We start from the raw sequence: 16044 nt of genomic DNA, 5'->3' as shown, positions 1-16044 counted from the left end.
ATAAAAAATAAACCCGCAATATTATAAAGAAAAAATATGATATGGGATAAATTTATTATATAAAAGGTAGGTAAATGATAAAATAAAATTATTTAATAATAATAAAGTGTGAGATAAGAGAAAAAGACAACATAACGACGCAACCATACCAAATCGGTCGTTGCATAAATTGGCACATTTCGTCGTTATGTAACGACGGATTTAACGATACGATACAATAAAATTTAAGTAACAACCAAAACAACATTGTATTTAAAGTAACAATACGATACAATACAATAGGTAACAACCATCCAAACAAGTTGTTAGCGAAATGTCATTCGACTTTTTTACTATTTTAAAATAGAGTTAATATTAGATAAAATAGTCATTTAATTATTTTTCTAATATTTAAGACTTTGAAATCAACTAAAACTTGTACTTATTAAATCTTTTTTTGTTTGAACCATATAAAAAATCCTAATACGATTTCTAAATCAATTAAAATATAACATTACATTAATTCTTTCCATATTTGAACATGTAAAATAACAAGACTTCTTACAAATTATATATCATGGTATTTAATTTTTATTAGAAACAAAAGTCCATAATCAAAAGCTTAAGCTCTCTCTCATGCTCTCAGCGCACGTTAGCTAACGTACGTTGGCGCGTCTGCCATGGGAAGGGGGCGAGGTCGAGGACGAGGAAGACAGAAGAAAACGTCGATTCTTAAATCTGGAAGTTCAGTAAGCAATAGTGCAAAAGTTAGAAAGGTAATTCAAGCTCAAACACAAGAATTGAAGACACCGGAACAACAAGGGATAGTGATGACTGGGAACGATGAAGCATCTTCTTCGATCAACTCTGAGGTGAGCAGGAAATTGACTCTAAGTACGCCATTACTAATTGAGCAAAACTGGTAAAAAGGTCACTCATAGGGCTGATGAGAAAACCAATGAACAGTAACTCTGCCTAACCCTAATGATTTACAAAAGAAAGGGGAAATGAGTAAGGAACAAGCCAAAGATAAAATTGAGACCCCTGTAGCCCCTACTGTGATTGAGAACCCTAAACCGATGAACCCTGCAAATCGCAGAGCTGAACCACGAGCATGGGCCAATTTATTTCAGCAGAACCGTGCAACCACTCATGGAATGACACTCAGATACATCCCACTTCATATTGGGAATGGCCAAACAGTGGTAAAATTATATCCTCAAGATGTGGAAAAGGCAGAGGAGAAATGGAGTGTTGCGATAATAGCCTACATCCCTGGATATAACCTTGGATATAATGTTATGAAGAGTTATATTGCTTAACATTGGCTTGATGTTGCTAAACCAGACCTATTCCTTCATGATTAAGGGTATTATGTGATCAAGTTTCAGTCATTAGTAGGCATGCACAAAATATTCTATGTTGGTCCTCACACTATCAAAAATAGGCCAATAATTTTCAAACCATGGACACTAGAGTTTGACTTAAGCAAAGAGTTCCTCATTGAAATACCTCTATGGGTGATCTTCCCTAAACTACCTATGAGATGATAGGGTAGTGAAGCACTAAGCAAAATTGCTAGTGCAATTAGGAAACCTCTATTTGCTGATGAGTGAACCGCCAAACAAATAAGAATCTCCTATGCAGGGATGCTGATCGAAGTCAATGTTACAAAAACTTTGCCTGCAGAGATTACTATGTGGGATCCTAGAGGTAGGAAATTTCAGCAAGAACTGGTATATGAATCGAAGCCAAATTATTGTGATAAATGTCAGACCATTGGCCATGTATGCCACAATCAACAAGGCCCTAGAGAGCAGCAGGGAGAGCAACCAAATAGAAGAAGAGAAACCAAAAAAGTTACATATGTATGGAGAACTAAGGGGCCTGTGATACCTGAAGTTGGTCACAAAGAAGTTATGATGAATGAAGTTGGCAACAGAACAAACCAGACCCAAACTGATGCAATACAGGAGAAAGTCCAACCGTGCTTACCAGTGGTGACTCAGGAGCATACTCAGAGGCAACTTGCAATGGGAGCAGGGAATGCAATATCAAACACAGTGAACAAAGGCAAAAAGCAAGCTAGCCCAAAATTGAGCCTAGAGAACTTTCCTATGTTAACACCTACTACTAGCAGGGGTGGATCCAAAAGTGTAACAACTAGTACCAGTGGAAGCTCTTCCCTACCTCATGACAGAGGTGGGAGCACTAAATCCAACCAATAATCTGGTTATTGTGGAATGTCAGGGGTATTAATAAGTATTACAAGCGGAAAGAACTCAAAAATTATCTGAAGATCAAAAATATTAAGCTTGCATATATCATTGAAACTAGAGTTAAAGAGAGTAAGCTTCCACATTGCCCTTGGCTAGGAGATACTTACTAACTATAATGATGCAGTGAATGGAAGAATTTGGGTGATATGGGATTCAAACTACTACTCAGTTACTTTACTTAAAGCAGAAACACAAGTTATACATTGCTCTGTTAAAGGTATTATGGGGTATCAAGATTGTATTTTATCAATAGTCTATGATTTCAATACTATAGAGAGAAGGAAGCAATTATGGAAAAGTTTGACAGAGATATGGCAAAAGATCTCCACAGTGTGTCTAATTGGAGCAGATTTTAACTCTGTACTACAACTACGAGACATAATGCATGGAAATCCAATCAGCATGTATGAAATCCAAGACTTCAATAAGTGTGTCCAGGATTTGGGCCTTAGTGAACTGGCATGGGAGGGTGAATATTATACGTGGTCTAATAAACAAGATGGGAGTGACAGAATATGGAGCAAACTTGATAGAATGTTTGGCAATTATGAGTGGATGATGTAATGGGGTCATGTAGCTACTATATATGATGTTCCTTTCATCTCTGACCATGCTCTTATGAGCCTAAGTTTAACTGTTAGCCAAGGAAATAGGAAAACTCCTTTTAAATTCTCCAATGTGTGGACTGAGCATGAGAGCTTCTTAAGCATTGTTCAACAAGTATGGCAGCAGAGATTACATAGTAAGATTATGCAGAATATCTGAATGAAACTGAAAACACTTAGGTTGGTGCTTAGGAAACTAAATGTTGAAGAGTTCAAATTCATAAAAAGGAAAATTGAGAAAGCTAGAATTGATCTTGCTAGGGTCCAAAGGAGCATAACTACTAATTGCTCTGATGAACTACTGTTAGAGGAGAAGGTACTAATACAAAATCTGGAGAAGTGGGACTTGTTAGAAAAAGGAGCATTGAAACAAAAGGCTAGAGCAAGATGGATAAAACTAGGAGATTCTAATACAAAGTACTTTACAGCTGTTATGAAAGTAAGGAATCGGAGAAAGAAAATTCTGAAACTTACTTCTATTACTGGAAATAGACTAACAGATTCTGAAGCCATCAAAAAGGAGATTGTGGCTTTTTATAAGTCATTGATGGGGTCTGCTACACATTCACTTCCTGATATAGATAAACTGGTGATGCAAAAAGGTTCAAATCTTACACAGCAACAAAAATTTCCCTATGTAAAGATGTGACTGAAGAAGAGATCTATGAAGGGCTATGCTCCATTGGAGAAGATAAGGCTCCTGGTGTTGATGGGTATAATGCATGCTTTTACAAGAAGGCTTGGCCTGTTATCAACAACAACAACCCAGTAAAATCCTACTAATGGGGTCTGGGGAGGGTAGTGTGTACGCAGACCTTACCCCTACCCCGAAGGAGTAGAGAGGCTATTTCCGAAAGACCCTAGGCTCAAAAAAACAAAAAGACAAAAGGGCAAAAAAGAAGACAATATTAGTATCACAACAACAATCATAGGATAAATAGGAACACTATGAAATCCAGAAGAAAGATGCAAAGTAAAGGAAGACAATATTAGTAAATATTAGTATCACCACAACAGTCATAAGAAAAATAGGAACACCATGAAATCTAGAAGAAAGATGTAAAGCAAAAACGATAGCTAGTAAATAGGACCTGCACTGAAAAGCGAAATAGTAAGCCACAACATTCCCATTAGTTATCTTAGACAAAAACCCTACATGGCTAGTTCCACCAAGTTACGAAGTAAGGCACGACTCAACTACCTCCTAACCTACAACCCTAATACTCGACCTCCACATCTTCCTATCAAGTGTCATGTCCTCGGAAATCTGGAGCCTCGCCATATCCTGCCTGATCACCTCTCCCCAATACTTCTTAGGCCGCCCTCTACCCCTTCTCGTGCCCTCCGTAACCAACTGCTCACACCTCCGTACCGGAGCATCTAGGCTTCTCCTCTGAACATGTCCGAACCATCTAAGCCTCGCTTCCCGCATCTTGTCATCAATGGGAGCCACATGCACCTTCTCCCGAATATCATCATTCCTAATCTTATCTAATCCTAGTGTGCCCGCACATCCATCGCAACATCCTCATTTCTGCTACTTTCATCTTCTGGATATGTGAGTTCTTAATGGGCCAACACTCAGCCCCATACATCATGGCCGGTCTAACCACCGCTTTATAAAACTTACCTTTGAGTATCGGTGGCACTCTCTTGTCACACAGGACTCCAGATGTTAACTTTCACTTCATCCATCCTACCCTAATACGGTGTGTGACATCCTCGTCGATCTCCCCTCCCCCCTGGATAACCGAACCGAGGTACTTAAAGCTGCCTCAACTCGGGATGCCCTGCGAATCAAGCCTCACAGCCACGCCCACTTCCCCTGGCTCAGCGCTGAACTTACACTCCAGGTATTCCATCTTTGTCCTGCTCAGCTTGAAACCCTTAAACTCAAGAGCCTGTCTCCAAACCTCCAGCCTCTCGTTAACACCGGCTTGCGACTCATGAGATTATTGAAGTTGTCTTGGATTTCTTTGCTACTGGAAAACTATACAGGGCTATCAATTGCACTTCTATTACATTGGTTCCTAAGACTAACAAGCCAAAACTGTTAAGGAATTCTGGCCAATTGCCTGTTGCACTGTGCTATACAAACTAGTTTCCAAGATCCTTGCATCAAGAATGCAAGGAGTCATTACAACAGTTATCAATGAAGCTCAAGCAGGGTTTATACCTGGGAGAAGGATTGTTGATAATATAATCTTAGCACATGAGTTGGTGAAGGCCTATTCTAGAAAGAACATCTCTCATCGATGTATGATCAAGATTAACTTGCAAAAAGCTTATGACTTTGTGGAATGGCCATTTTAAGGCAAGTTATAGAAGAATTGGGATTTCCTCAGGTATTCATCTCTTGGGTAATGGAGTGCATACAAACAATCATTTATTTCATCATAGTTAATGGAGAACCAACAATACCCTTCAATGCTGCCAAGGGACTAAGGCAAGATGACCCAATGTCACCCATCCTGTTTGCCATAGCAATGGAATATCTGAGTAGGAACCCGGCTAGTCTCAAGATGGATAAAGAGTTCAAATACCACCCTCGATGTGTCAAGCTAGGGATTTGTGATGACCCGATAGGTCATCTTATATTTTAGAACCTAATTCTGCATTTCGAGATCTCTAAAACCTCATCTTATCCTTCATCGATTCGCATGCGCAGTTCGAGTGTTCTTCTGGAAGGCTTATAAGTTAAAATTTGATAAAATTGAGAATTTTTGCCTTAAAAATTAATTTGAGTTGACTTCGATCAACGTTTTGAGTAAACAGACTCGGATCCATGTTTTGACGGTCCCGGTAGATCCGTACCGTAATTTGGGACCTAGGCGTTGCCCAGAATCGAATTCTGAGGTCCCTATCTCGAGATATGGAATTTTGATAAAAAATTAAAAGTTTGAAAGTTTAATGATTTTAAGAATTGACCGATGTTTGATCTTATTGATACCGTATCCATATTTTAGTTTCGGAGCCCGGTATAGGTCCAATATTATATTTATGACTTGCCTGTGAAATTTGGTAAAAAACAAAATTGGTTTGACGTGATTCAGACGTCCGGTTGTGAAAATAGAAGATTCAAAGTATTCTTGAAAAATTCATTTGATTTGGTGTTTAATCCGTAGTTCTAGGTGTTATTTTGGAAATTCGATCGCGCAAACAAGTTCATATGATATTTTAGGACTTGTGTGCATGTTTGGTTTGGAGCCCCGAGGGCTCAGGTGAGTTTCGGATAGGCTACGGAGTGAATTGAACTTAGAAAAGCATAGCTGGTGCATCAAACCTGCAGATTTTGCATTTGTGAGATCTGGCTCGCAAATGCGAGCCTCGCACTTGCGAGCCTCGCACTTGCGAAGGAATCATCGCATTTGCGAGCAGTGGGCTAGGGGTGGACCTTCGCATCTGCGAAGTTTTGGGTCGCACCTGCGATCCTCTCTTATCCGCATCTGCGAATACTTGTTCGCATTTGCGATGACAGCAGGCCTAGGGCAGTTTCGCATTTGCGAACCTCAGGTCGCAAATGCGATGGCAGAACTGTTCAAATAATTAGAAAAACTGAATTTTCACTCATTCTTCAAATTTTCAATACAAGAAAACCCTATGGGCGATTGTTTCAAGACTCTTTCCTCCCCAAATCAGTGGTAAGTGGTTCTAACCTATTTTCTTTCAATCTTTCATTACATTTCACAAGTTTTTAACCTAAAATCTAGTGTTTTCATGGTGGAAATCTGGGGGTTTGGGTAGATTTAGGGATTTTTGAGAAATTAGGATTTAGACCTCAAATTGGGGTCGGATTCCAAAATAAATTACATAACCGAGCTCTGGGGTAAATGGGTAATCGGGTTTTGGTCCGAATTTCGGGTTTGGACTAAGCGGGCCCGGGAGTTCCTTTGGCCCGTCATGCTCTTCTTCTGCTTCCTATCGAGAGAGGGAGGGTAAGGAGGTTTATTGACGGACTTGCTCAACCTATCATATTGCAGATGGCTAAGGAGACTGGGAGTGAGATTTATTTTCAGGCGGCTACCAATGTCACCAGGCAAGTCGAGATGGTTCTTGCTCAGGGAGGTCAGGGGTCTGACAAGAGACTACATCATTCCGGGGGTTTCAGCGGTGCCTCATCTGGAGGCAGGGGTACTTTTGGTAGAGGCCATCCTTCCAGGCCATTTTATTCAGCACTCCAGGCATCCCGCGGTGCCTCAGGTTGTCGTGGCCCTCATATGCCTTATTCTGACCAAATAGCCTACAGTGCACCACCAACTCCTATTAGTGCACCTCTGCTTAAGAGTTTTCAGGGTGGTTACTCAGGTCGACAGGGTCAGCAGTCACAACAATCGAGGTCATGTTATACATGTGGTGATCCGAGGCACATTGCTAGATTTTGCCCTCACGCATCAAGTAACTCACAGCATCAGGGTTCTCGTGCCATGGTTCCGGTACCAGTTGTTGCACCACCTGCTCAGCCAGCCAGAGGCAGGGGTCAGGAAGCCAGAGGTAGAGGCTAGACTGTTAGAGGTGGAGGTCAGGCTGTTAAAGGTGGAGGTCAGCCAGCTAGAGGCTGAGTCATCTGGCGTTGTTATCACATGTATTATTTCAGTTTGTAGTAGAGATGCTTCAGTTCTATTTGATCCGGGTTCTACTTACTCCTATGTGTCATACTATTTTGCTTCATATTTGGTTGTACCTCGTGATTCTTTGAGTGCTCCAGTGTATGTGTCCATACCTGTGGAAGATGCCATTATTGTAGATCATGTTTTTCGCTCATGTGTGGTTACCATTGGGAGTCTTGAGACTAGTGTAGATCTTTCACTTCTCGATATGGTCGATTTTGATGTTATCTTGGGTATGGATTGGCTGTCACCTTATCACGCTATATTGGATTGTCACGCCAATACGGTGACCTTAGCCTTGCCGGGTTGCCTTGATTAGAGTGGAGATGGACTCATGGCCATTCTACCAGTAGGGTTGTCTCTTATATGAAGGCTTGGCGCATGGTCGAGAAGGGGTGTCTAGCTTATTTGGCTTATGTCTGCGATTCTAGTGCGGAGGTTCCTTCCATGGATTCAGTGCCAGTTGTTCGTGAGTTTCCAGAGATGTTTCCTGCAGACCTATTGGGAATGCCACCCGACATGGATATTGATTTCTGTATTAATTTGGCTCCGGGCACTCAACTCATCTCTATTCCGCCATATCGTATGGCCCGCCAGAGTTGAAAGAATTGAAGGAATAGTTATAAGATTTGCTTGGCTTCATTAGACCTAGTGTCTCGCCCTGGGATGCACCTGTGTTATTTGTGAAGAAGAAAGATGGATCGATGAGGATGTGTATAGATTATCGGCAGTTGAACAAAGTCACCATCAAGAACAAGTATCCATTGTCGAAGATTAATTTGAGATCTAGCTACCATCAGTTGACGATTAGGGCATCAGATGTCCCTAAGATAGCTTTTCGGACTCGGTACGGGCATTATGAGTTTTTGGTGATGTCCTTTGGGTTGACAAATGCCCCATCAACATCCATGAATTTGATAAACCGAGTGTTCAAGCCTTATTTGGACTTCTTTGTGATCGTGTTTATTGATGATATCTTGATCTACTCCCGCAGTCGAGAGGAGCATGAGCAACATCTTAGGATTGTACTTAAAACTCTGAGAGCCAGCCAGTTGTATGCTAAATTTTCAAAGTGCGAGTTTTGGTTGGATTCAGTCGCTTTCTTGGGGAACGTTGTATCGGCAGAGGGCATTCAGGTAGATCCTAAGAAGATTGAGGCAGTTTAGAACTGGCCTAGACCCACTTCAGCTACGGAGATCAGGAGTTTTTTGGGTTTGGCGGGCTATTACCGTCGATTTGTGGAGGGGTTTTCATCTATAGTATCCTCGTTGACTAGGTTGACTCAGAAGGGTGCCCCGTTCAGATAGTCAGACGAGTGTGAGGCGAGCTTTCAGAAGCTCAAGACTGCTTTGACTACATCGCCGGTGTTGGTGTTTCCCACATGTTCAGGATCTTATATGGTATATTGTGATGCATCCCGTATTGGGCTCAATGCGGTATTGATGCATGAGGGTAGGGTGATTGCGTATGTGTCGCGGCAGTTAAAGGTTCATGAGAAGAATTACCCTGTCCATGACTTAGAGTTGGCAGCCATTATTCATGCGCTGAAGATTTGGAGGCACTATCTTTACGGTGTGTCGTGTGAGGTTTTCACAGATCATCGGAGCCTTAAGTATTTGTTCAAGCAAAATGATCTCAATTTGAGGCAGAAGAGGTAGTTGGAGCTATTGAAAGACTATGACATCACCATCTTGTATCATCTCGGGAAGGCCAATGTGGTGGCCAACGCATTGAGTAGAAAGGTAGCGAGTATGGGTAGCCTTGCGTTCATTCCAGTCGGTGAGAGGCTGATTGCATAAGATGTTCAGACTTTAGCCAACCAGTTTGTGAGGTTGGATATTTCAGAGCCTAGCCGTGTTCTAGCCTGTACACTCGCTTGGTCTTCTTTGTTTGAGCGTATCAGAGATCGGTAGTATGACGACCCCCATTTGTTGGTCCTTAGGGACACAGTGCGGCATGGTGGTGCCAAGCAGGTTACTGTTGGATATGACGGAGTCTTGAGGATGCATGGTCGTGTTTGTGTGCCTAATATGGATGGATTTCGTGAGTTGATTCTAGAGGAGGCCCATAGTTCCTGGTATTCTATTCATCCGGGCACCGCCAAGATGTATCAGGACTTGCGGTAACATTATTGGTGAAGGAGGATAAAGAAGGATATAGTTACATATGTAGCTCGATGTCTAAATTGTCAGCAAGTAAAGTACGAGCATTAGAGGCATGGTGGTTTGCTTCAAAAGATAGAGATTCCTGAGTGGAAGTGGGAGCGTATAACTATGGATTTCATTGTTGGACTCCCACAGACTCAGAGGAAGTTCGACGCAGTTTGGGTCATTGTGGACAGGCTGACTAAGTTAGCGCGTTTTATTCTTGTGGCAGTTACTTATTCTTCGAAACAATTGACAGAGATTTATATCCGTGAGATCATCCATCTTCACGGTGTTCCAGTGTCTATCATTTATGATTGAGGTACGCAGTTCACCTCGCACTTCTGGAGGGCAGTACAATGTGAGTTGGGCACGCGGGTTGAGTTGAGCACAACGTTTCATCCTCAGACCGACGGACAGTCCGAGCGCACTATTTAGATCTTGGAGGATATGCTCCGCGCATGTGTTATAGACTTCGGAGGATCGTGGGATCAGTTCTTGTCCATGGCAGAGTTCGCCTACAACAACAACTACCAGTCGAGCATCCAGATGGCTCCCTATGAGGCATTATATGGTAGACGGTGTCGATCGCCGGTTGGATGGTTTGAGCCGGGGGAGGCTTGGTTGTTGGGTACAGACCTAGTATAGGATGCCTTGGATAAGGTCAAGATTATTCAGGATCGACTTCGCACAGCTCAGTCCCGACAGAAGAGTTATGCCGACCGTAGAGTTCGTGATGTTGAATTCATGTTCGGGGAGAGAGTGTTGCTCCTGGTATTACCCATGAAGGGTGTCATGAGGTTCGGAAAGAAGGGCAAGTTGAGCCCTAAGTATATCGGGCCTTTTGAGATTCTGGAGAGAGTGGGAGAGGTGGCTTACAGGCTTGCATTGCCATCGGGGGGTTATCGGCAGTTCATCTGGTGTTCCATGTGTCCATGCTCCGGAAGTATCACGGCGATCCATCTCATGTATTAGACTTCAGCTCTGTCCAGTTGGACAAGGATTTGACTTACGAGGAGGAGCCGGTGGCTATTCTAGCCTGGCAGGTTCGCCAGTTGAGATCAAAAAGTTACCCTTCAGTTCGAGTGCAATGGAAAGGTCAGCCCGTTGAGGCAACTACTTGGGAGTTCAAGTCGGACATGCAGAGTAGATATCCACATCTTTTCACCAGCCCATATACTTTTCTATATCCGTTCGAGGACGAACGGTTATTTTAGAAGTGGAGAATGTGATGACCCGATAGGTCATCTTATATTTTAGAACCTAATTCTGTGTTTCGAAGTCTAAAAAACCTCATCTTAGCCTTTTTTGATTTGCGTGCGCAGTTCGGGTGTTCTTCTAGAAGGCTTATATGTTAAAAACTGATAAAAATGAGAATTTTGCCTTAAAAATTAATTTGAGTTGACTTCGGTCACCGTTTTGAGTAAACGGACCCGGATCCGTATTTTGACGGTCCCGGTAGGTCTGTACCGTAATTTGGGACCTGAGCGTATGCCCGGAATCGAATTCTGATGTCCCTAGCTCGAGATATAAAATTTTGATAAAAAATTAAAAGTTTAAAAGTTTAATGATTTTAAGAATTGACTGATATTTGGTCTTGTTGATACCGGGTCCGTACCAGGTCCATTATTATATTTATGAATTGTCTGTGAAATTTGGTGAAAAACGGAGTTGGTTTGACGTGATTCGGACGTCAGGTTGTGAAAATAGAAGTTTCAAAGTATTCTTGAAAATTTCATTTAATTTGATGTTTAATTCGCAGTTCTAGATGTTATTTTGGCGATTCGATCGTGCGCGAGTTCGTATGATATTTTAGGACTTGTGTACATGTTTAGTTTGGAGCCCCGAGGGCTCGGGTGAGTTTCGGATAGGCTACAGAGTGAATTGAACTTAGAAAATCATAGCTGGTGCATCAGACCTGCAGATTTCGCATTTGAGAGATCTGGCTCTCAAATGCGAGCCTCGCACTTGCGAAGGAACCATAGCATTTGCAAGCAACAGGCTAGGGATGGACCTTCGCATCTGCGAAGTTTTGGATCACACCTGTGATCCTCTCTTATCCGCATCTGCGAACACTTTCGTATTTGCGATGACAGCGGGCCTAGGGCAGTTTCGCATTTGCGAAACAATTGTCGCATTTGCGGGGCTCGCATTTGCGAACCCCAGGTCGCAAATGCGATGGCAGAACTATTCAAATAATTAGAAAAATTGGATTTTCACACATTCTTCAAATTTTCAATACAAGAAAACCCTAGGGGCGATTCTTTCAAGACTCTTTCTTCCCCAAATCAGTGGTAAGTGATTCTAACTCATTTTCTTTCTATCTTTCATTACATTTCACAAGTTTTTAACCTAAAATCTAGCGTTTTCATGGTGGAAATTTGGGTGTTTGGGTAGAGTTAGGGATTTTTGCAAAATTGGGATTTAAACCTCAAGTTGGGGTCGGATTCCAAAATAAATTACGTAACCGGGCTCGAGGGTGAATAGGTAATCGGGTTTTGGTCCGAATTTCGGGTTTGGACCAAGCGAGTTCGAGAGTTGACCTTTTCAATAATGACCTAAATTGAATCCTTTGCAATAATGGGTAGTTCCTAAGGCTTAAATTGAATCATTTGGTTGGTAAAGTGCTAGATTCTATTGGTTCGGAGGCTCGTTTGAAAGGCAAAAGCTATGATTGAGCATTGATTGGACTTTGGAGCGAGGTAAGTATTGTGGTTAACCCTGACTTGAGAGATTAGGAATTGTTTGTCTATTTGCTATATGTTTAGATGTTGAGTACAATGTATATGTGAGGTGACAAGTACTTATGCGTTGTTGTCGGGTTAAAGCATGCGGGTAGAACTTGTTCCTTGTAGTTTATTGCTTACTTGATCTTGTTATCCATGCTTAGACTAGTTACTTAATGAATTGGTCGTACTTATCGTGTTTACGGGTTTTGTGATAATTGAGTATTGATTCCAAAGTTGAGGTTTGTATTGTGGAACTATTATTGAAGTAAGGCTTTTTCTTATTGATTCTACCTCCCTGCTATTACTTGTTCATTGATATGTGGTAAGGGAGAATATTAATGCATGAAGGGTGATGCTGTGCCATATTGTGAGTGTTAATGCATGAAGGGTGATGCCGTGCCATATTGTGAGTGTTAATGCACGAAGGGTGATGCCGTGCCACGTTATGAGAGTTTATGCACGAAGTGTGATGCTGTGCCGTATCTACTGATATATATGGTGAGGCTGAGAGTAAAAATACGAAGGGTGATGCCGTATAATTTTCTTCATTGTGTTTAGTGGTTTTCACTGGTTAAAAGCATGTTGATTGTTCTGGTTATCATTTCTGTTGTATCTCCTATATCATGTGCCCCTTTAGTATGTCCCCCTCCCAATAGTACATGTGTTAGTTGTTATTATTGTTTTTCTTGTACATCTATTATTATCTGCATAGGTTTATTATGTGGGTGTCTTGTCATAGCCTCGTCACTACTTCGTCGAGGTTAGGCTCGACACTTACCAGTACATGGGATCGGTTGTACTGATACTGCACTTCTTATGCAGATTTTGGTACCGGTCCTAGCTGATTGTGAGGCTTAGCAACTTGGATTTGCTATCAGGAGACTATGGCTGCTTATCGGGCGGATCAGACGGTTATTTACTCTTAACTGTTTGGCTTATCGGTTATCGGCTTTTAAATGTATTAATCCGCTAGCCACCCGATAAGATATCGGATGGATTGGTATCGGTTTAGCTATTATCGGGCGGTTATCGATTTAGTTTCAGTTGATTGAAACTTAACATACTTCAGCACAGTCAACATTTCTCATACATTCAACATTTTTCATACATATATATCAACTACATTCAAGTGGATGGTTATCGTCTCATACATAAGAATGTGGACTGCTTGGGGGAAGATGGGGACTGCTTGAGCATAAGAATGCATAGTGTTGTTAGCACAGCAGCCATAAAACTTTTACCAACAAAATTGCTCTTCTTCTTTGGATCTGCATAATCCAGGCCTACAATTAACAAAGAAAGTTGATGTTTTAGACCCTAAAAACAAGTATTGCTCGCAATACTGAAAGAAAATAAAAGACAGCTGACCACATTTACCCATCACCTTATGACTTTATATATTTTCAGCCATGCTACAAATTAAGGAACTATCTGCAGAAAGACACAAGATCAAATTAAGACAGAACAATAGTTAGTTTGAGGAAATTCAATTAAAGATTCTGCTAATAAGCAATGGAAAAGCTATCCCTATTTATCAACTCATATAGAAAAACTTCATTCTTTAAGTGAATATCAACCAAATATTTATCAACTCAAATATTATCTAGGCTTGTGTTATAACATTTTTTAACTGAATATCAACCTGATTTTCAATTGAAGTGAAGAAAAGAATGATTAGAATTGATTATGAATCTTTAACTTGCAAAGCATGGTCATACATTTTTTGACTTCCTCTTTCCTTCTTCCTTGCTCTGCTGGCTATGCGTGTGCGCGACTATGCGTGGTTGTTGTTTGAGAATTTCTTGCTAGAGGGAGAGGCGAGAGGGGCCAGAAGGCTGGCTGCTGGTTTAGATGCTAGGATTTCTAAATGGGACTATTGTAAATGTTAAATGTTAATTAAGTGGGGAAGGGATTAGGATTTAGGAGAACGAAAAATCAGAAAATAAAGCTAAAGGGAAAGCTAGGTGTCCCACTGACCCATTCAAACTAAAAAGATAAAAAATAAATATAGTAGTAATATATATATATATTCTTAACGGTTTAACGGATTATCCGTTAAGAAAATTATATAATCCGTCCCCAAACCGATAAGCCGTTAATATAAAAATTTTAATTTGTTCCCCGTCCGTTAAACCGTTAACCCGATATCAATAAGCCATTAAGCCACTTTTGCGGTTCGGTTTTTGATTTCGGTTCGGCTTTGAACACCCCTACAGGAGACCCAAGGTAGATCTGTTGGCGTTCGCAGACCTTGGAGTCTCTTCCTAGTTTTATCCTTTAATGTTTCCTTACTTCAAAATAATATATTTTTCCTTTTCAGACTCTGTTTGTAGTAAATCATAGTAGCTCGTAAATTGTGACTCCAAATCCGGGTAGTAGTGTATATATTGAGGCTGTTATAAATTTCCGCACTTATTTTAACTCGTTATAGCTTAGTTGCTGTTATTTACTGAAATGTATAAGAATTGACTTGATGATTCTCTAACATTGGCTTGCCTAGCAAGTGAAATGTTAGGCGTCACCACGGTCTCGACGATGGGAATCCTGAGTCGTGACAGGATTACACACCTTAGTTTTGCTAATGATTTGATGCTTTTTTCTAGAGGGGATCTGAAGTTAGTGCAGGCAATTCAGCAGAAGTACTACCAATTAACTCAAGCTTCCGGGCTACAAGCAAATCTAAATAAGAATGAAGCCTACTTTGGAGGGATTTTCTCAGACCATAGACAACAATTACTACAATATTTGTGTTTCTTTGCTGGTGAATTGCCCTTCAAATATCTTGGTGTACCATTGTCTACCAAGAAGTTCAGTATTCTTTAATGGCAACCTCTCATTGAAAAATGACTGCCAGAATTACTTCTTGAATTGCTAAGACTTTGTCTTATGCTGGGAGAATTCAATTAGTGCAGAGTGTTTTGTTTGTCATACAAGCTTTCTTGGCACAATTATTTGTAATACCTACAAAAGTGATCAAGCTTATTGAAGGATTGTGTAGGTTCTACATATGGCCGAGGGTCGATGAAATTACAAAGAAATCATTGGTTGCTTGGGATAAAGTCTGCATGCCCAAAACTGATGTGGCCTTAACATCACTAACTTAAAGCTTTGGAACTAAGCAGCAATAGCAAAGACTTGCTGGGAATTAGCACACAAGCAGGACAAGCTATGGATTCAATGGATACACACATATTACATCAAAGGGTAGCAAATCACTAACATGTCAATACCACAAACAAGCTTGTTGGATGGTGAAGAAAGTTATCGAGGCTAAAGAAGTACTGAAGAACAGACACTTTGAGCAACCACACAAAAGAAGTTTGATCAGACAAATCTATCTGTCTTTTCTTGGTGACAATAGTCGAGTTAAATGGAAGAGCTTAATGTTCAACAATGCAGCACGACCAAAAGCAAGATTCACAATGTAGCTAATGTTGCATGGAATGCTGCTGGCCTGTGATAGACTAAGCAAGTGGGGGATTGCTGTAGATACTTAATGTGTACTCTGCAGAATGCAAGAGGAAACGAGAGAACAATTATTTATGCAATGTGAATACACAAAGAATATCTGGAACAAACTATTTCAATGACTGCAGGTACAGTACTTGGGAGCACTGGATTGGCAGTAGTTCACACAATGGACAATCAAATACTCTAAAGGGAAATTTCAACTGGCATAAGTGCTCAAAATTGTGTATGTA

This window comes from Nicotiana tomentosiformis, chromosome 2, assembly GCF_000390325.3.
Source record: "Nicotiana tomentosiformis chromosome 2, ASM39032v3, whole genome shotgun sequence".
NCBI lineage: Eukaryota > Viridiplantae > Streptophyta > Magnoliopsida > Solanales > Solanaceae > Nicotiana > Nicotiana tomentosiformis.
The sequence above is the reverse complement of the archived record's forward strand: the minus strand, read 5'-3'. Positions refer to the sequence as shown.